Source organism: Ceratotherium simum, chromosome 3, assembly GCF_057802395.1.
Source record: "Ceratotherium simum simum isolate JZ-2026a chromosome 3, ASM5780239v1, whole genome shotgun sequence".
NCBI classification, from domain to species: domain Eukaryota; kingdom Metazoa; phylum Chordata; class Mammalia; order Perissodactyla; family Rhinocerotidae; genus Ceratotherium; species Ceratotherium simum.
Window position 1 is genome coordinate 50,329,428 of NC_141902.1, and position 22,654 is coordinate 50,352,081.

Below are 22,654 nucleotides of genomic sequence, written 5' to 3' on the forward strand. Positions count from 1 at the left end.
ATAAATGTCATTGCAGCAAACCTTTCACTGCCTCAGAAAACTGGTCTAGTCCAACTGGTTGCAAACTTTCTTTAGCAAGTTTCTTTAAATGAAATCTTACATAGCATTCCAGCATTTAAAATAGATGAAAGTAGAACCACTCTGATGAAAAGAACGAAGATAAGATCCCACCTCCAAGGGCTATAGACAAAACAAGAACCTAACAAGAGCTCCATTGTACACATTTGGAAAACCAATGAGGAAAGCTCTACCTTCAACCCAGCTCTGAATCATCTCATTTGCCTTCAGGTTTGTACCCAACACTTCCCGTCTGCCTAAACACCTTAGATTGACAACTCATTTGTAAGGTCTGCCAGGCTTTTTTATTCAGCATCTCCTAAAGATGCCACCTCTCAGATCTCCCCCACTTATCACAACCTTACGACTCTTCTCACCCAAGAGAGAAAATCTGAAACATATTGGGTGTCCCTGGTGAGAATTTCAAGGAGGGCTACTGGAGCTTGAGAGAATAAGTCTATCAGAAAGAGTCTTGGGGACAATGATCATTGGGTCACTCACAGCAAAGAGTCCTGGGAAAATCTAGACTAAACCAGCCAGAGATGAACCAAGAGGCAGCAGCACCTCCTTGGGACAGGAAACCAGTGTCCTTGAAAAACGGAACTGTTGGCAGGATGTTTATAACAAGCTACATTGGTGATCCTTTTCTAAAGGATCTAAGTGGACACACTGAGGCCATCAGAAAATATATCCAGATCAGTCTTGATGGACTCCAGAACCTATGCTTGAGTGGAACTCTCAAAAGTCAAGATGTGCTTTGAAGAACACAATCAAATGTTGATATAGCAAACGTAAAATAACTGAGAACATATTATTTTGTCAGAAGCCACTTGATACTAAATTACAGCACAGAATAGCATAAAAAGGCACAAAAATTTATTTAAATGCTGACAGGAGAAAAACTGAAAAATCTCTCCACTAACTTGGTTTTTTCTATAAATTCAGAAGAAATAGCTAGTATTATATTTCGTTCACAGAACTCCTTGTTCCAGCTAACGGCTATGTCATGAAGAATGTTTCATATGAAAGCATGGCTACTTAAAATCATTACAAAGTTCCAGAGAAGGAGAAAAGGCCACAGGGAAGATGGGAACAGAGCAACCCCTAGTGTTCCCTATGGGAGCAGGCAGCCTCATGTGAAGGTGGCACAGAACCACCTCCAGGCCACAAGGGGTTAAATAAAAATGGAGGTTCCCAGACAAGTGGTCAAAGTCACATCAAAGTCAAACATCGACAAACTAAGACGTAGATCAAAAATGGGAGAGGTTCCAGGAATTTGGGAGAGAGTGTTCCAGGAATTCAGGAAGACACCTAGCCATACAGACTGTGGAGACCACTTGGCTCATCAGAGCCAGCAGGAACAATACCTAGAAAAGGCCCAAGGAGTTGTCACTTTATCAAAAGCCAGAGAGACTCTCTTACCTTCTAAATCAGGGAAATTTATTCCATCCACTTGCTCTCCCTTGCTTAGCCCATCCAATTCCAAAGGCTCCTAATTGTTCCAACCAGGTTCCTTCACTAAGTTTCCTCCTCCTGCCCTGGGCAGATGGAAAGCCAAGCATCCAGGTTAGAACTTGGTCCCCCACAGCCACACCTTGTCTCTGTCATCAGCCAAGCCTGAGATAAAGGCACCTACGCGAACGGAGCTCCTATTTTCTGAGTGCACCTCTGAGAAAGATATTTGAAGGCAAGAGGCTAGGAATATAGGAGCTAAAGTGAGTGGCCAAGACGGTCACTCAGAAAGAATCTAGAGGGCCTTGTTAAAAGAGGAGTGGATAAAGAAACCTCAATATAGATTCACTAACATAAAATAAAGATTCTGTGTTAGCGAAGAGACTGGGAATCAGCAAGAGAACAAACCAAGAGGGTAGAAAAAATTATAGACAAGAGGAGCATAAAGCATGTGAAAGGACCACCATGAAGACGTAAGTATCCATGAATTTCTAAGAAATTGATAAGCAACAACTTCAGAAATTTTGTTTGAGTGTTTGGAGGAAAGTGAAGAAACATAAAATTTTATACTTAATTTGTTTTTAATGAGATTCTATACGAGATAAGTGACTGTAAAGTAGTGGAAAAGGTTTTATAAGCCATACATAAAAATCAATCTCATAATTCTATATTCATGTTTTAATAAGTCCACTTTTTAAAGTATAAAGTTAACCTCCATATACCAACAAATTTGATTGCAAAAGTTTGTTAGTTGAATGTTTCAACATCAGGAATTATTTCTCCATTAAAAAAAAAGATGTTATCGATGGTATCCTTGTTAAGTTAGGACTTTTCTATATGTATTTGGACATCACATAAAAATACAATGGCTAGTGGCTGGCCCCATGGCTTAGCGGTTAAGTGCACACGCTCTGCTACTGGTGGCCCGGGTTCGGATCCAGGCAGGCACCGACGCACCGCTTGTCGGGCCATGCTGAGGCCGCGTCCCACATACAGCAACTAAGAAGGATGTGCAGCTATGACATACAACTATCTACTGAGGCTTTGGGGGAAAGAAAAATAAATAAAAATTATTAAAAAAAAAAAAAAAGGAGGAAGATTGGCAATAAATGTTAGCTCAGGGCCGGTCTTCCTCAGCCAAAAGAGGAGCATTGGCATGGATGGCTGATGTTCCTCACAAAAAAAAAAAAAAAATACAATGGCTACATAGCTATGAAGCACTGAAAATAAACTAAACCTTCCAACAATAGATCCCAATGATATTAATCAATTTTCCTAGAAACGGGAAATCACCTTAAAAATTCATATATGAATGTCCAATAAAAGCTTTTACTATTTACATCTTAGAGTCTACTGCATAGACCATGACAGAGAAAATTATTCTGCATAGAAATTACAATTTTTAACTTGAAATAATTTCCCTTAATTGTCGGTGCCTATAAGCGGTTGAGATACACACTCCTTTGGCTCCTATAAAATAGTTGTAAATTTTGAACATTTCTGACATAGGAAGGAATGGATATTAAAATTCTATTACTTCTAATCTAAAATGTCTTAATCTTATGTTCTCTGTAGGAGACAGAAACTCATAAAAGATCATGTGTAGGCTTCTACTGTTAGGATCTGGACATTTTTCACATGCATTCTAGTGGAAGAGGTTTTATGCTTTGTTCAGCTACAAATTGTTTATGAACTCAAGAGATGCAGTGTGATTTTCCAAACCAAAATCTGGAGTTTGTCATCTGTCAGTGGATTTTTATGACCCTTTTGGGAAAAGACAGAGTTGGAAATATAGTTTAGTTATCAAAGTATTGGAATTTCTAAAGTATTGGAATTTCTAAAGCATCTCACAGATTTATGGGGCAAATGCATAAGAATATGTGAAATGAGGCAGTACCAGAAAAACCCATGGAGTTGTCAATACAACACATCTCCATGCACAGATGACATGCGTAGTATTTGGGTTCCCTTCACTTCTGACACCAGGGCTCAGGGCTGAGGCCCTACTGATTGCCATAGTAAAGAAAAGGGAAGAAAAGTTGTTTCAATGGAAACATCCTTACCTGTGTATATTCCTTTCTCATGGCCTCAGTAATTGACAGAACGACCACGAGCTAAGCCAAATGCTTCTCCACCCACTCCACTATCACCCCGGAAGCCTGTGCTCATAAGCCACATCCTACTCTGGCTATTCCTTTAACCACTGTTTTCTCAGTGTGTATGAGTGCTTCGTCTTGGTTAACTATGTGGGTATTACGCTACTTCTAAGTACTCCTCTCCCATTTCATGAGTGTGTCTCATCTCTCCAGTAAATTTGCATATTTCCTGACAACTGTCTTCTTATGTATTGCTTCTCCACCACTCCTCACCAATGGACTGACAACAGGCCAGCTGTCACTCAACTGCTAATTGTGTCTTCCCTCTGGCTTTCTCTAATAGCCCCTTCCTTCCTCTGGTTCCTTCTGTTCCCTGCTGATTTCATTCAGAAGCGACTCAAAAAGTGTCTTGGAGCTCCACTGATAGTTGCTCTTTTTTGGTAAATTAAATTATATCTGTGGTCAACTCAACAGTATTTAATAAGCAACATCTATGTGCTTGGTACTGTGCTAGCAACTATGATGGGCATGAAAGAAATATATGATCCAGCCACTCCCCTCAAGAAGTTAGTAATCAGGATGAGGAAACAAAATGAACTCATTATGCAACAAAGGACAAATAAGACAAGATAATCAGGAAGCAAAATGTCTGGTGTACCACATAGACCACCCAGCACAGGATATCAAAAGTGAAACGGACTTGAAGTCAGAACACCTGAACTCTGCCACTTACTTCCTAGCTGTGTGACCTACGGCAAGACACATAACCTCTCCCAGCCTGTTTCCTCAATATGGGATTATTTATCTAGCAAGATCATAGGAAGGATTAAAGGATACACTATGTGAAGACATTTATAAACTGTCAACTGCTGGGTACATGTAAGATGGTGGTTTCTACAAGACAAGTAGACCCTAGGAGATCAGAAAGGGGGAGCAATCTGACCAAGATTCCAAGCAGGAACCATGGCCTGAGCCGAGCACTTTCAAAGTCAGGAAGGATTTACCTAGATGGTGAGGCATAGGAAAGAGCAAGTTTAGTACAAGAGCATGTTTTGACTTCAATTTAACCAATATTGAGAAGCTGTTAACTACTTCAAAGGCTACAAATATGAATAAGATATAATTCTTCCCCTCAAAATTTACAGTCAGAGAGACATAAGACAAATACACAAATAACTGTAAATTCAAAGGAAAGCATATGAGGTAATGTGGCACGGCAGGTTGAAGAGGGCTGGATGACTAACCAGTCAACGTGCAGGGTCCTAATTCCAGCTCGGCTACCATCTGTGTGTGATTAAGCATGGGTCACCAACCCTCTCCAGGCCTTGTTTTCTCAAATATGAAATAAGGGGTTTGAACTCAATAGTGTCTTCCCTACACAAACATTCTATGCTCTGTGACTCTAGGTTCAAAGTCCGGAGTTTAGCCACAAGAAATTTGAATGGGGTCATGGTGGCAGCTGTCCCTCGTATCACCACTCACTCCTAAAAGATGAGAGCTGAAAAAGGGCAGCAGCAGTGGGAATTATATGGAAGGGATCCAAGAGACATTAATTTAATAATAATAGGATGCAGTGCTACACTGGGTGGAAGAGGAAGCTGCAAAGAGAAAGAACTCCAAAGAATGAAGCTGGGTGACCAGGACAGCAAAATGGTGTTGCAGACAGAAACGGGACATTGATGTGGGGGAAGGGAGACAGCTGGAGTGGGCATAAGATTTTTGTGGGTGGGTATCAGATTTCTGGAGGGGAAAGATGATGAGGTTGGATTGGGACAGGTTGAGTTAGGGGTCAGCAAAGCCACATCAGAGAGCAATGCTTGAAAACCATCCCATGCCCTAGGGTCCCACATTTATCCCTGTCCTTGGGACAGGGGCAGAGGGGCCAACAGTGAAAGGTCCAAAAAGAAGGCCATGAGTATGCAAACCACAGAAGAGAGAACGTGCAGGACCAAGGATCACAGCAGGGTGTTCTCAGCCAAACTAAATTACACGGGAGGTGATGGGCGGTCCCTGCAGTTCTGATGAAACTTCGTTTGCAGACATCATTTCTCTGTTGTAAGATACTTTATCTGGCAGTGAGTAAAAGGGAAATGTCAGGGAAGACAGCTGGATGTCACTTTGCCTCCAGCATTCTCTCCTTTGGGGAGCCTTCATTAAGGCGTCTACTCAGATTCAAAACTTAGACCTTGCCCATCATCATACACCACCCATCTGACTACATGTTAATGAAAATACTTACTGGCCAGGAGTAATATTTTCCTTCAGCCTCTTTCTCTGACTCTCTCACTTGGCTTGAAATAGTAACCACTTTTACCACTGATGTTAAGAAATGACATGCCAAAACCCATCTCTAATTACTTAACGCCTGTGGGTTTTCAGAGGAGAAATACCTTAACTAAACCATGTCCCCCACGTTTTTGTTCTCACTTAAAACAGTACTACTATAAATAAGTGTGTGCCTGTCTCCTGATGCATGCCAGCAAGAGCTTCCCAATCATTTTCATGCTATTTGTATAACAAACTGGGGCAAATGCTCATGATCAAAGGCAACAGATCCGAGGGCTCCAGCAATGCCAGGCCCTGCCCACCCACCCTGGGTAAAGAGGGGCTCAATATCTTAACACATCTAAACCACTCAGGGCATACCAGAGGGGAGGCTCAGCTCTAGGGTAAATACTGAGAGTGACATTCCTAGGCATAGGAATGTGCATATTCAATAATACAAGATAATGCCAAATCGTTGTCCAGTACACTTGTTTTACACTCCCAGCTTCACATCTTCACCGACATTTGGTGTTTGTTGTCACACTTTTCAAATGATAACACTTTGTGTTCTAAACTAGCATTTCTCTGATGGCTAATGTGGTTGAGCATCTTTTGTTAATTTGTTGGCCATTTAATATCTTCTTATGGAAAAGGCCATTCATGTCCTTTCCCCAGTTTTCTATTGAGTTGTGTTTTTCTTATGGACATGTAGGAGTTCTTCATATATTCCAGATACAGAGGTCTCTAATTTACACGTGAGAAAACTGATGCACAGAAAGGTTAAAGTAACTTCTCCAAAATCACACAGCCAGTAAAGGGCAGAGCCAAAATTTGAACTCAGGCACCCTCTCAACTATTACATCATATTGTATGGGACACGACAAGTTAAATGTTCCTCGTGTCTAAGGGACATCCAGGGAGTTGGGTTTAATTGGCATTTGGAAAACAGAACGAGGGCTCAAAAGAAAAATAAGGGTTAACAATATGGATTTTAGAGTCATCAACATAGTTGATTTCCTGAGGCCATGGGAGAGATAAGATGGCCATTTAGAGAGAACAGAGAGCCAAAATGTAAGGAGCAGCAAGAGAGATCCAAGAAGGATACAAGGAAGGGGATTTTTCAAACAATGATAGTCCATAGGCTGGGTCAGTCACCACAGCACAGAGGTGTGAGCTTAAAGCAGGCTGGCCTTTCCCCTTCTTGTGAAAACAAAGGATCCATTCAATATTTGCTGAGTGATGAAGCTGGCACTCATAGCTAAAAGATCCCTGCTCAGATTATTTCAGGGAGAAGAGAAGCCTAATAGAGGATGAAATGGGGAAGACAAGAAAAAAGCAAACAAAATAATCTGGTGCTCTCAGAAGGCTGATTTGCATCTGTGTTTGCTGCCTCCTGAGAAGCAGTGGCATCTCTCAAGCAGCACCTTCCTCTTGTTCATCACCTCCCTACCCTCCACCCCACATCAAACCCAGCCTCTGCTAGATTGAGAGGGCAGGGCCTCAGCCACGCCACAGCAACATCAGGAGCGCAGAACAAAGCAGGAAGGCGTCCTCTTGCAAAGACAGCACAAATGAATGATGGCTTCTGGGAAAAAGCAGCCTTTGTTTTTAATGGGCTTGACATGACTAATCAGCTGTCACGCACGATATACCCTGAGCTCTAGCTATAAGTCAACCAAGTTCAGAGGGAGGAAGGAGGGAATAATAGCAAAAGATGAGCAGATAGCTCAGGAAGCTTTAATCCTAAAAAGGGAAGACAATCCTAAAAAGTGGTGAGCATTTCCTCTTTGAGCACTCAGGTACTGAATATCTGGGGAGGGCAGAGCTAAAACAGCCGCAGAGGCAGCCCTGGGGGCTCCGAGAGCTGCTAATTGCGCAGGTCCTGGTTGCCATAGTGCCATCCTGCTGGCTGGCAATTGTTTCATCAGCATTCTCTTTTTGCCACAGTTCCTGTCTTGTGGGCAGCAGCCGCAGCAAGAAAGAAAAAAACATGTTGTTTGTATTCTAATGGCCGGGTCTGCTGAACACTGAACTGGGTCACTGAACACTGAACACTAACTGTCTGGAAAGGACAAGGAGAAAGTGGTAAGAGACAGAGAAAGCAACCAAGATGGGGGTAAACTCCTTTGGAACGTATTAAATCCAACCTGGATGTTCTATGGGTGAGATGCCCTCATGAATAAACACTCCTCCCCAAAACTTTTTTTTTTGTACTTATAATCCAAGAATCAAGAATCTTGACAGAAAATGTCAGCTTTTCATCAAGGCTCTTTCCCACTGTGATTTCTGATAATGAAACTCTTGAGTTCACGCCTGTGAAAAGCATGAACTTGGGGCAAAGAAAACAAAATGATGTATTGGTTAGCATACTGGAGCGGACACCAATCAGCCTTGGCTCTGACACCAATCAGCCAAATGACCTTAGCACTTCTAAGCCTCAATTCCTTCATCTGTGAAATGAGGAGGTTGGACCTGATGAATGTTAAGGGTCCTTCCACTCTCCTAGCCTTTCTTGAGGGTGTTCAGGAGCGAGGGAGCCCTTCCAGGTGCCTCTCAAAGCATATTAGGCTGCCCATGAGCCAGGACCGTAACTGTGTCTCCAGGGACACCTAACTATGAAAGTGGCCACAACTCAATAAGAAGAGATAAGTAAACACATACACACTCACAGAGTTACATCCAGACATTTGATTAAACCAATGTTAGTGGGCAGAGACCATGTCTTATTCACCTTCACAAACTCAACATCCAGCGCCAAGTCTAGGCACTTGGCTTAACAAATGTTTATTGCATGCACTTGGAGGCAAATCTGTAAAAGGTGATATGAAATCTTTCAGACTTATCTGTTATAAGGTGAATTGTGTTCCCCCAAAATTCATATGTTGAAGTCCTAACTCCCAGTATTTCAGAATGTGACCTTATTTGGAGATAGGGCTTTAGAGAGATAATCAAGTTAAAAAGAGGTCTTTAGGGTGGGCCCTAATCCAATATAACTGGTATCCTTACAAGAAGAAGAAATCTAGACACAGACTCACATAGAGGGAAGATGACAAGAAGAGACATAAGGAGAAGATGGCCATCTACAAGCCAAGGAGAGAGGCCTGGAACAGACCCTTCCTTCGCAGCCCTCAGAAGGAGCCAACTCTGCCAACACCTTGATCTCAGACTTCTAGGCTCCAGAACTGTGAGACAATAAATTTCTGTTATTTAAGCTACCCTTCATTTGTTATGGCGGTCCTAGCAAACTAGTACATATCCAAACATAGAGAGAATTGTATAATGAAACGTCCCATCATACTCATCACTCAGATCTTTCACTCCAGCATACTATCACTAAGCATCTCTGAAACATATGGACCTTTCCTTATCGAAGCTAACAAAATTAATAATTTAAAGGCAAATTTAATTTTTAATTTTATAAGAAATTTTAATTTTATAAGAAATACCTTATACTAAAACATACTTACATAAAGCTTTCCTCCATTAAAGCTATTAACAATATTAAAAACAAAATCCCAATAAGCTTGAATTTTTGTGAATACAATGCTCAGAGAATGAGCAAGCTCTTAGAGCAATTCAATTCCTTAATCGGCTCTCCTATTCAACACATTATCTGAGAATAAAAACCTATGTTACTTTATTAAAGTTCAGAAAAGAAAGAAGGGAAGAATGCAGTTACTATTCATACCCACTCTCTGGTAATTGAAAATGCACTTTTCAAACTAAACCCAAAAAATTTAGCAAACATCTGGAAGTCTTTGGTTTAAAAAAAAAAAGATATGTGCAGTGGTATTTTATGTTAAAAGTGCACACATTTTAAGTACCTGAAAATTGGCATGGCAGCACTCGAAACCTCTACAAAAACAAATAAAATAAAATAAATGCAAAACCATACCTTGACACAGTATAAATCGCTGGTTGTTTTTCTAAAACTTTAGAGACTGGAGTTCTCAACACATCAATAATTAGACAACTTCCAATCACATGTCCTCTTCAAAAAGGTTACTTTTTGTCTAATACAAAGAGAAATGTTAAAGTCAGAATTGCCTACTTATAAACGTTTTTCAAAAGAGTCTTTTGAAAAGCAGTTGGCTCCATCAACTTTCAAAGTCAGGCATCTCTGTAAAACCCACAATCCAGCTAATTAGTCTCAGCTGTTCGTCATATGGCCTGCAGACCAGTCAAGTGATTTTGCCCCTTTCAAGCCGACTAAAACCCAATTTGACTGGCCTCTCAGACCGAAGGCAGCTTTGTTAACCTCTTCCAGCGTTAGAAGACTACGACTTCAACTCTTTCATTTACCCCGATCAAAAAAGTTGAACATTTGTTTTCTTGAGAAAACATATTTAAAAGTATCACGTTCTCAAGGCCCTCAAAAGTTAAACTAATATTGTTTCTTCACAAATACAAAGCCTGATCCAAACAAACAATACAGGAGATCAACCGGAAGTAGCGGAAGGGATGGGGACCTCTCCCTCCTGGCCTCCAGACTCGTAAGTAAAACCATCTACTGGGGGTTCCACCCAGATGTCTTGCTGGTATCTCAAATTCAACATGTCCTGCCCTCAACTCACCTCCTTTGCTCTTCTCTCTGGACCCTGCTTCAGACCCACTTCTCTTCCTGTGTGTGTCTTGAGTTACACAATCCCAACACACCCCCAGCCAGAAATCTGATGGTCCTCAGTGACTCCTCCCTCTCTGCCCCTCCCACTTCCAACTGGCCATAAGTTCTAGGGATCTTTCCTCCTCTCACCTTTATTCCAAGTTTTTATTTCTCATCTGGATGGCTACAATCAACCACTTATTTGGTTTTCTGGCCTCGCCACTGATCCATCCTCCATGCTGCACCCAGCGTGATCTTTCCAAAAGGCAAATGCGAGTCCATTACTCTCCTCCGTAAAATCTGTCGATGGCTCCCCACAACCTCCTTAGGCTTCTGCCTTTGATACTGCCTACCATCCCCTGCCTCCTGCCTCAAGCCACTAGAACTATTTGTAATTCTCTTCACCAGAGGTTTTCAAAGTGTGAAATCAGCCTCGTCAGCATCACCTGGGAAGTTGTTAAAAATGCACAATTCTTGGGCCCACCCCAGACCTACTGAATCAGAAATTCTAAGGATGGGTGCAGCAGTCTGCATTTTAACAAGCCCACCAGGTGATTCTGATACACACTAAAGTGAGAGCCATTGCTCTAAACCCACCACGCTCTGCTCACCAAGAGACTTAGGCCTTTGGCTCCTTCTTCTGCCGGCAATGCTGAGTTAGATGCCCCTTCTCCATGCTTACTCTTTCCTAGAACTGGTCAACCCTGTGTGATAATTATCCGATTTATTTCTTGTTGGTTGGTAGATATCCTGAAGGCAGGAATTGTGTCTTCTTTGACTCACTCATCCACAATCACTTGTTGAACACTTACCTGTCACTGGGAGAGATGCTGGACAGAAAACTAATTACTCTATCCTTTGCCTCTAGGGGAAGCCACACTCACTTTGGCAGCTCAAAGTGTGACTGAAGACTCAACCTATCCAATCTACAAAATCCCACCACCAACTTCAAGAACTGTGGGCAAGTGAAAAAGCCTGAACTTAACCAGTCTGACATCTCTCGTGGTAAATGATACGGAATTTTTAGTTCACAACCGATGCCGACTCAGATGTATAGACATAGTTTATAAAGGGAGAAAGGTGGTGCATTTTCACAAAAACTTATGTGCTCCTCTTTATTATCTCACAGCAATCTCTAGAATTTGGAGAATAATTCAGTATGGGAATGTACTAAGATTTTTAAGTCCCAGAATAAAATTCATTAGAGTTAGCTTATTCTAATTACAGTAGAAGTCAAGTAAAGTTTCATATTAGCACTTCTCAGCCTTCAGCGTGCATAGGAATCTCCTAGGGATTTTGTTAAAATGCTAATTCTGATTCAATAGGTCTGAGTGAGGCCCAGGATTCTGCATTCCTAACGAGCACCCAGGGGATGCCCAGGTAATACTAATGCTCCTAGTCCTAGAACTGCACTTTGAGTAGCAAGTAAATTTCGACATTCCCATTTTTCATAGATCAGTCCTCCCCTTAGAGCAACAAAACCTTTTTTTGACCGCTTTGCATTGAAAGCTTTCTAAAATGTCTTTCAGACTTCAGGATAAAGATGGCATACTAAACACACACATTTAGTTCTACTACCTCCCAAAATCTCACTAGTATAACAATAAAGGGATTTTTATTTCTTTTAGACTTAAATTCACAAGGACAAAGAGAAAGTGAGCAGAAAGAACAGTAACAAAATATTGGAAGCTAGAAATAGATGGACAAGAGGTAACTGATTAGCAGACCTGGGAAAGCTGACTCCTTATCTGCCGGTAGGGAAAGCTAAGAAACAACTCATCACAGAATCTCCAGAAAGGGTCAGGCAATCAGAGCCCCAAACAGCTCTGGAGGTTGAAGGGAGGGTCAAGTTGCAGATAAAATGGTGGAAGTCTGCTTAGATCCCAGCCTTGTGACTCTTCCAGCTCCAACAGAAAGCGAAAGTTTATTCTCTGGAGCGGGTGCAACTCTGAGTGTCCAACTCTTGGGGTCTCTCTGGCAGTGAGAAGTTACATTAAATACTGAGACACCTCTACTCCCCACCTACACAGTGGACTTCCAGAATGCAGGCATTCTCCACCGGCAGGTGTTCAAACGGCCTGCTCTGGAGAAACTGCCCAGCCCAGGAGGGTAGCCCTAAAGATAAAAACAAGCCCACAACATACTGATCTGACTAAATCTGTGATGTGACTCCTGGGAGAAGGAGGGATGGAAATGGTATACATGTGTGGCAGGGGTCGGTGGAGAAACGAGCTCACATTCTCTTCTTCCATAGTCAAGCGTCAATAGATAACACCTAAAACTGAAAAATCGACCACAGAAATACAAGTACGTCATTTAGAGACAAGGGATGTAACTACCAGCAAGAGTCAACTGACTGCAAGAATTGAAAGTGGTTGACTCTGGGGAGCAGGAAATGAGCTGGGGGAGGGGCCTCGGATGGTTTTTTTGTAACAGGCCTTGTAGAACTATGTCCATGTATAACCTTGGTAAAATTTTTAAGTTAATTAATACAAAATAAAATGGAATGCCTATGCTTTCATTTTTTTTTCTTAGATGATTCAAGACATCACAATAAACATCACTAACTTGCTGTGCTACATCCTCAGGATCTAGGACCCACACTGAAGCAGGATGTCGAGGACCTGGGCTCTGAAGACAGGCTGTCTGACTTGGAATCTCAGCTTTACCACTCACTGGCTGTGTGACCTTCAGCAATTTACTTAAGGTCCCTGTGCCTCCGTTTCCTCATCTATGGAACAGGGATAATAACAGGATTATTTTGCAAGACAGGTATTATGTAATACCTATAAAATGCTTAAAACAGTGTTTGGCACATAGTAATTGTTCAATAATAGCTATTCTTATTAAGATATCTTTGCCCCTGTAATAAATGCCTCCTGACTACTGTGTTGATTTTGTTTTTCATTAGTTTAGATTTCATTCTCCCTGCCCCCCTTCACTGTCAGTCTGCCAGCTGTCCCTCACCATAGTAATCAGTGTGCCTTTCTACAGTCACTCCTTCCCCCTTCCAAGTTTCTAATTGACAAGGCACCTAAAAAACAAATAACCAAGCGTATTGGAACTGTGTGTAAAATGGGCACCAAGAAATGTTCTGAAGGTCTGTGAGGCCGATCAGCAAGTTTCTATATACGAACCATCTGTCTGACTGTTTACTTTGAGCTTACTTCCTAACTCCCAACTGTGGGTCAGTAAGCTGGGTGACACTCAGGGTAACCAATCACCCCAGTTGACACAGGACTGTCTGAGTTTCAGCACTGAAAGTCTTGCATCCCCCGAAACCGCAGCCCCAGCACTGGGCAAATTACTTAATCCTTTTGGGCCTGTTTCATCATCTATAAAATGAAGGATAATATCTACTCTGAATGTCTGTTGAGGATTAAATGTATGTTCATCTAATTCCTGACACATAGTAAGCTCTCAATAAATGATAGCTCTAGCTACTGTACTTAGTTATTATCAACTCTACTATCAGAGGCACAACAAATTCTTCTTAGAAACCTAACCTATACCTTGGTTATTTTCTTACTGGCAAAAATAATTTGCTTTATATACAGTGGATCCCAGGAGGCTGAAATGTTTGTTTTTGTGAATTTCCTTCCACCCTCGTCCTACACAATTTGTTTCAGGGACTAAGACACATTAAACAGATTTAAGGCCAGCCCTGGTGACCTAGTGGTTAAGTACGGTGCACTCTGCTTTAGCAGTCCAAGTTTGGTTCCTGGAAGCAGACCTATACCTCGTCTGTCAGTGGCCATGCTATGGTGGTGGCTCACATACAAAAAAAGAGGAAGATTGGCAACAGATGTTAGCTCAGGGTGAATCTTCCTCAGCGAAAAAAAGAAGGAATTTAATATTTCAACATTGCTGACTTTTCCACTGGGCGAAGTCCTGGTAGGTTTCTACCATCTTTTGATACATGCATCTCTTTCACACCACAGGAGCCCTGGGGTATTTATGTCAGTAGCTGCTTCTACACTTATGGACAGATCAGCATGCTGCCTCACAAACAAGGACATCAGGCATCATACCTGAAATTCTTTTTTAATTTACATCTTACTTTATTCCTTCAAAATGGCACCAAATCACTGTCTCCTAAAGGATCAACAACTCATTCACTCAATATGTCAATTCTATCCCTGAAAAATAAGGGATCTTATCATCAAGCAGATGAAACACCATTTCTGACCTCAAAAACTGAAGTAACTTAGTACTTGATAGATATTAATTACAGCCTGGAGGAAATTGCTCACATCTGTGCACCCTACCAACACAAGAGTGAAGTTGCTATAAGAAAAGTTGCACAACCTGAGGTAGATAACGGGAAGGATCACAAGTTACTCAAACCCAAAACATGGCCTGAGAACCCTCTCAGAGGCATCAGAGAGAGCAAGAACAGCCAGGCATATAAGAGACTTCTCTGTACAGGATCCCCAGCTCCCTCCTCCCATGCTCTTCATATTTCTTCTGCCAACATCCCAACCCAGTGCCCAAGGCCTGTGAGCACAAAACACTGGAGAACCACAGAACCTCAGAGAAGCCTTGAGGGGCATCTAGTACAACCACTGGGGCAAGAGTCAATGAATCCAGGACAGAATTTCTCCAAGTATGGCGTGATGCCCACTGGTGATGCAGCAGAATCACCTGGGGTACCTGATGAAAATCTAGAGTCCTGGTTTCCAGGATCTCTCAGAGGGAGGCCAGGAAATTTGCACTATAACAAGCTTCCCAGGGGATTCCTGGTTATGCATAATAAGGTTTGAGAGCAGCTACTCTAGGGAGAAAACAGCAAAATGTACAATTGTAGTGAGGCAAATAACCTGTAGGGAAGACCATGTCTAACCTCTACCAGCCTCAGATTCAAATCTGTAAAATAGGGATAACAATACCTACCAAGCAGGAAGGTTGTGAGAATTAAATGAGGTAACAAGTAATAGCCTCAGGCACAGTGCCTCACACACAGCAGGTGTTCAATAAGTATTAATCCGTTCCCCCTCCTTTTTTGTGTACGGCCTTCTAATGAAGATTCATAACAACAGTCCCTGTTTTGAATAAATGTCACCAAGGAAAGCAGATGGCTAGCTTAAGTCAAGGCCTTGATATTAATGAGTCACCAACTAACAGGCCAAGCCCAGCAGCTTTAAGCAATGGTTGGGTTGTAAACCACTGTGGAGGGGCCGCCCCGTGGCTTGGCGTTTAAGTGCCCTCGCTCCACTACTGGCGGCCCCGGGGTTTGGGCCCCGGGCGCGCACTGACGCACCACTTCTCCTGCCATGCTGGGGCCGCGTCCCACATACAGTGGCTGGAGGGATGTGCAACTATGACATACAGCTATCTACTGGGGCTTTGGGGGAAAAAAAGGAGGAAGATTGGCAATAGATGTTAGCTCAGAGCCGGTCTTCCTCAGCAAAAAGAGGAGGATTAGCATGGATGTTAGCTCAGGGCTGATCTTCCTCACAATAAATAAATAAATAAATAAATAAATAAATAAATAAATAAACCACTGTGGACAGTGGTTCTCAAACTTCCGTGTGCAGCAGAATCACCTGGATGGCTTTAAAACACAGACAGTGGGCCTCATCTCCAGAGTTTCAGATTTAGTAGGTCTGGGTGGGGCTGATAATCCGCTATTTCTAACAAGTTCCCAGGTGGTGCTGATGTTGTTGTCCCAGAACCACACTTTGATCATCACTCTACAGCCCCAGTATCTAAAATCTAATTGATCTGACACTTCGTAATCAAAAAGGAAAACCATGCTGTATGCGTTTCCTGTTTGACACCAGACTGGTTAGTTACATGTAAATAAAGAAGAAAGTAATACACCAACAATTTCCGAGGCTGAGCAGCCTCTGGCCCTGAATATCTTCCTTACTGTGTTTTTTTGTTTTTGTGTGTGTGTGTGAGGAGATCAGCCCTGTGCTAACATCCACCAATCCTCCTCTCTTTTTGCTGAGGAAGACTGGCCCTGGGCTAACATCCGTGCCCATCTTCCTCCACTTTATACGGGATGCCGCCACAGCACGGCTTGCCAAGCAGTGCGTTGGTGGGTGCCGGGGATCCGAACCCGCGAACCTCGGGCCTACGCAGCGGAGCAGGCGCACTTAACCACTTGCGCCACCAGGCCGGCTCCCTTACTGTGTTTTTTGAACAGCACAGGGAGAAGACTGGGAGATTTGAGTACCATCTCCCTGCTCACTAGAGGTGATCTTGAGTGAAGCAATTGATCTTTCTGAGCCTCAGTTTATTTACCTGGGAATAGAGGTGGGCTCGGTCACCAGTTCCCAGACCTGGCTGTGCACCATCAATCACTATGCAACATCTTAAATAAAACATAGACTCCCAGCCCTACTGCCAAACCTAACAAATCAGAATCTCCAAAGGAGAGACTGAAAAATGTGTTGTTTCATGCGAATATTTTTAAATAAAAGCTCCCGATGTGATTTTCATGGGCAGCCAGTTTTGAGGCAGTCACCACTACCGTGGTGACCCTTCAGGCCTCTTCCAGCATTAAAGCTCTCGAATTTTTTTGATTTCTAAGTCCTTGTTCCCTGAGTCTGTGCTTACAAGTAGCCTTCTCCTTTTATATTTGCTTCCCATGGAGTTTTTACTACAGGAAGTGAGTACTTTGGACCTAAAAGAAATGAATCTAGTCTACTTAACAGTTCCATTTCTCAAGTACCAAGAAACTGGCATTCTGGTTTTAGTTTAAAAAATAAAATAAAGCCCAATGTGTAGGACAAAATAGGGAATTACGTGGGACTGAATCTGTCAAGCAATCTTCTCTAACACCAACTGCTTACTTTCTTACTCTGTCATTCATTCTATATTAACTCAGCATCCACTATGTGCCAGGGATTATTCTAGGTGCTAAATACATAGCAGTTCACAAAACAGAAAAAGTCCTGCCCTCATGGGGAGAACATTTTAGCAGGAAGAGATAGATAATAAGTGAACATAAGATAAGATAATTTCAAATAGTAATAAGCGTTATGAACACACAATAACAGGAAAGAGAGTGACTGGAGGCTACTTTCAACAGATTGATCAGGGAAGGCTTCTTTAATTTCAGATTTGAAATTAAATCTGAATGATGCCAAGGGACCAGGGGAGGATCTGAAGAAAAAGCATTGAGGAAGAGTTAAGGGCAAGGGCAAAGGCTCTAAGGAAGAAATGAGCTGGGCATTTCCAAGGAACAGAAATAAAGTAGATGAGGCTGGAAGATGGAGGCACAGGGATGAGCTGAGGTCATGGAGGCCAGTGGGGCTCAGATCACGGAGGCCCTTACAGACCATGGTTAGAATATTTGGACCTTATACCAACTGCAGTGGGAAGTGACAGGAATTTTAAACAGAAAAAAGATATGATCTGATTTACATTTTTTAAAGCTCACTGGCTTTGTGTGAGGAATGGGCAATGGGGGGAGGGGCGAGAATGGGACCAGAAAAGCAGAAATACAAGCAAGAAATGATGGTGGCTTGAACTAGCAGCTGGCACATAGCCATAGCAGGCACTCAGATATTTCTGGACTGGTTTAACACAAGTGAAAACCATAATGTACTTATTTCACTTCCTGTGATATTTCAGAAGAGTTCAAGGAAGATACACTGGTTGTTAGTCAAGTTCCATCTGAAAGTCACTTCCTTTGAACAACAAAACACAATTTTGGATTGCCCGTCTTACAACTGGTGACAATCAAGAAACATTAGCATAGGGGCATAGCAAGAACACAATGGGGAACCAGCAGACCTATCTTCTAGAACTTTCTCCATGTGACCATGGGCACAGCTCTGAACCTCTGATGTGGAGGGGAGGCTTGACTACGTGGTTTCTAAGGTGTCTACTAGCCCTTCAAGTATATGATGCTGTATGGGGCCAGCCCCGTGGCGCAGAGGTTAAGTGCATGCGCTCCGCTTCGGCGGCCTGGGGTTCGCCCGATCGGAGCCTGGGCGCGCACCGATGCACTGCTTGTGTCAAGCCATGCTGTGGCGGCATCCCATATAAAGTAGAGGGAGATGGGCATGGATGTCAGCCCAGGGCCAATCTTCCTCAGCAAAAAAAGAGGAGGATTGGCAACAGATGTTAGCTCAGAGCTAATCTTCCTCACAAAGAAATAAAGTACATGATGCTGTTAAGTGTAATAAGTGAGGTTTCTTTATCTGGGTGGCAAAATGGGCTGAGAACTCAGGGTAGGGGCTTTTGTTGTTGACTTTTAATTTCCCAGAGAGGCTCTAGTTAAGCAGGAAACAGGATGTTAACAAAGAAACTGTCCAGTCTCACTATTTCCTTGGGAAACTCTGGTGTCTGAGGAACCGCTGGCATAAGGGTATCGTGGCTAGCTGGAAACTTGGAAAGCAGACACTTCTGGTCAGCTGAGAGCTCATCATGAAGAGGGGCTGCGAGCACAGGTCTCTGAGGATTTTAGGGACCAAGCCTTCAGTTACGACGCTCTCTGAGGTTTTTCTGGCAGGCTTCCACCTGTGCTGAATCACACAGCAGACAGGCCTGCAGCCCAGGCTCTCACTTCCTATCAACAAGCTGTCTCCACAGGGTCCACTCCTCTCAAATGGCCGACATGACACCTCCACAGGACCCCACTCCATATGATCCCTGAGGGCAGTGGTTCTCAGTCCCGATTGCCCATGGGAATCTCTTGTGGAGATTAAAAAAAAATACAGATATCTGGGCCCTACTCCACACTTAATGACTTTTTGAATTGGGATGAGGGAGAGGTTAGAAAGACAACAATGGTGAAGTTAGGCTTAGTTAATTTTACATGACAGAGCGAATGTATAATTTGGGAAACTGCAGGCCAGAGAGGTTCAGTGATTTGTCTAATGCAGGGTTTCTCAGCCTCAGCACCACTGACATTTTGGGCAGGATTATCCTTAGTCATGAGGTGCTGTTCTGTGCACTGTGGGATGTTTAGCAGCATCCCTGGCCACTCCCCAGTTGTGACAACCAAAAATGTCTCCAGATATTGCCAAATGTCCCTGGAGGAGGAGCGGGTCAAAAATCAGCCCCAAATGAGAACTGCTGGTCTAATACCCCATAGTTAATCATCAGCAATATTAGAGACTGAAAACCAGCCTACTAATTCCCAGCTATGTTGGTTCCTCCACATTCAAGCAGCAGCTCCAGCACACAGGGATGAGTCATCCCCTGAGGAAATACAACCCACTTCATGGCGCTCCATGCCCAAGCAGAGGGGGCGTGACGGAGAGTTGGCCTTGACCCTGACAACAGAAGCCCAGCTAGCAGCTCGTTTGGCCACGTTTGGTCTCCAGTATCTGACTAGAAAGACAATACGTTATCTTCTCAAGGGCTGCTAGATCTTTTTACTCATTCTTGGGGTCACTCCCTTGCAATGGTGAGATTCATCATGAAAACTAATCACACATTGCAAGAAACAAAGAAATCCTGACCTCAACCACAGATTATATCTAAAAATTCTTAGGTACCTCAAATGGACATTTAAGTCATGACATATTTCTATAGGTCTCATTCCTCCCCATATTAGGGTTAGTACAGCAAAAATAAAAATACCTTACCATAAGGTTTAGTTAGCTGATTGAGACCCTGTCTTTGTTTTTAATGATACAATACACAGGAGATAAGTAACCAGCTATACCCAGATAAGACTTGACCAGCACCCATGTGGTGGGATCAGGACAGGGCAGATGAACTGCAGTTAATAAGAATGAAGAGATTTTTCAGTCTCTTGGCAACCAATTTCATTATTATGCTTTGACCTGGCAGCTGGTAAGGCTTTAATATGAATTAATCAACGAAGCTATGAAAAAACAAGATTAGTGGCTCCGAAATATGGTTTTCTAGTGGCAGTCAGAGGAAACAAGTTCATTTTCAAGGCTGCTTTCTTAAATAGGTACACATAATTTTTAAATAATAATAAAATAACCCAGTGTTTTACAAAGACACACCTCTAAAGGACAGGTCACATATACCTATCTACCTACATTGGTCCTTACCAAATATCTTTCATATTTGTTCTACCAAAACACAAAGGGACGTGGAGTTTCATAGGAGTAGGCCACACAAAGCAAGCAGGCTTTTAATAAGATAATACTTGGTTGTGGTGGAATTGCTCTAAGTCCACCTTAATCAAAGCATCTTACAGTAAAAACTCAAAAGGGACAAAAATATTAACAAGACCTTAAAAGGAACAAAAACACATCAAACGACAGGCTTTCTGTCATCATCACAGGGAATACAACCAAATGGTGGCTTTCAGCCATCATGCGGCTCTTAGAGCAAAGTCCAGGGGGTCTCATGAGCAAGGCTTTGCCTGCCATATTTGGATCTGGGGACAGGCAGAACAGCATGATAATGGAGTGATCATGGAAGAGTGACAACAGAAGTGGTTAAGGGTCCACACGAAAACATAAGCAACTTATACATGAGCTCTTAAGGGAAGACAGTAAGCAGCACACCAACCACTGGACCTGGAGCTCTAGTTCTAGCTCTGCCACTAAATGTGTGACCTTGACAAAGTGACTTAACGTCTCTGGATGTGAATTTCCTTAACTACAAAGAAAAAATAAACCTGCTCCAACTTCTTTAAATTTCTAATACTCCTTCAGTTTGCAAGTCCTCTCCATTCTTAAGAAGACCACATGTGCAGTCGCCAAAATGAGCCACAGCTCAGTCATTCTTTGGACAGTATCATGATCAACGCATTTCCTGTGCATAAACATGGGCTTACTAGACTAGGGTTACCAGATTAAACGCAAGATACCCAGTTAAATTTGCATTTCATAAAAACAACAAATAATTTTTTAGTATGTGTTGCATGGAACATACTTATAGTAAGAAATTATTTGTTGTTTATCCAAAATGTAAATTTCTTTTTTTTTTTATTTGCTAAATCTGGCATTCTAACTCCAACCCTACATTAAAAGTTCAATTTTAAGAACCAACAGTCTGATTCCTCTGGGTGAGTGGCTGGGTGGTGCTAAGAGTGGGTGAGGCACTAAATGGAAGGCCTTCTCAAGAGTAACATATACAGAGGCAAAAAAAAAAAAAAAAAAAAAAGGAAAGGAGGAATAACTTTCAACTTTCCTCTTAAGCAAAGCATCAAATTTTACTTAAGCAAAGCATCAAATTTTACTTAACAGTAAATAAATTATGAGTGTTAGGAGACCTCAATCATACAAGAAAAAGAATGTGGTGTGCCCTCTGTACTGCAGGACCAGACAGGAGGCCAAAACAAACTGGATGCTCACTGCTCCACACATCTCACCCTAAGGACGCAGTTAATTACAAATGCTTTATCTCCTCCTCCAACTCACTGCTCACGTCTGCTCCCAAGGTAATCAGCTTAAGGGAAACCAGATCATGAACTCAGACCTCCTGACCAAAAGACAGGGGAATAAACATGGTCCAAGCAAAAACTGCACCAGGCACAAAAAGCGAAGACTGTGAAAGGGAAAACTGACTCACTGCAGAAGGCAATCTCATCTTACCAAGGACAAGACAATCTTGCTTCTTAGAGGCTCACACTTTTTTTTTAATTTCAGCTTTATTGAAGTATAATTGACATATACAATTGTAAGATATTTAAAGTGTACATCATGATGATTTGATATACATTTACATTGTGAAAGGATTCCCCCCATCTAGTTAGTTAGGGGCTCACAGTTAAACATGCAAGCCTTGTTTTCTTTTTCAGGAGGTATCAAACCTATCATAATTTATTAGGGAAAAAAAAAAAATATATATATATATATCTCCCATATATATGTAAAAACAATCCTTTTTCATATTTTGCAGTGAAGATATAGATAGGGCACATTCCAAAAGCAGATTTGGGGGCACAAATCAAGATAAGTTTAAATAACAGTGGAAGGCAAATTCAATTTTTAAAATAACACAGAAGATAAATTACCATACTCTCTAGACCAATTAATTCAATTCTCACTGAGAAAGGGCAGTAAGAAACCCGGCTCAACTGTAGCCAATACTGCTTTATCAGCATCAGGATGAGGTGGACTAAAACAAGATACTTGCATCTATTGGCTAAGAAAAATTAAATGTACGGACTAGAAGTTTCCAATGATGAAAATAAATCCAGGTTGATTCATTAATTTACTGGTGCATTCAGCAAGGTTTATTGAACACTCTTTTGTCTAAGATACCTTGCAGTATAAGACTCAAAAATGAGCTG

The 22,654-nt window shown here is 42.1% G+C and overlaps 1 protein-coding gene and 1 pseudogene across 2 annotated transcripts in view; both read right to left on the reverse strand.

Moving 5' to 3' along the window:
* Positions 1-22,654, reverse strand: part of RAB27A (RAB27A, member RAS oncogene family) — a 63,566-nt gene that overhangs the window by 37,697 nt on the left and 3,215 nt on the right. The window contains exon 1 of one of the 2 annotated variants that reach the window (XM_087427489.1): positions 1,480-1,564. The exons of the other annotated variant lie outside the window; for it this stretch is intronic. The gene's annotated coding sequence lies outside the window, so the exon portion shown is untranslated. Of the gene's footprint in view, positions 1-1,479; positions 1,565-22,654 lie in introns of those variants that run through there. 2 annotated transcript variants of the gene reach the window in all.
* LOC147917565 (uncharacterized) overlaps positions 3,255-22,654 on the reverse strand; it is a 30,122-nt pseudogene continuing 10,722 nt past the window's right edge.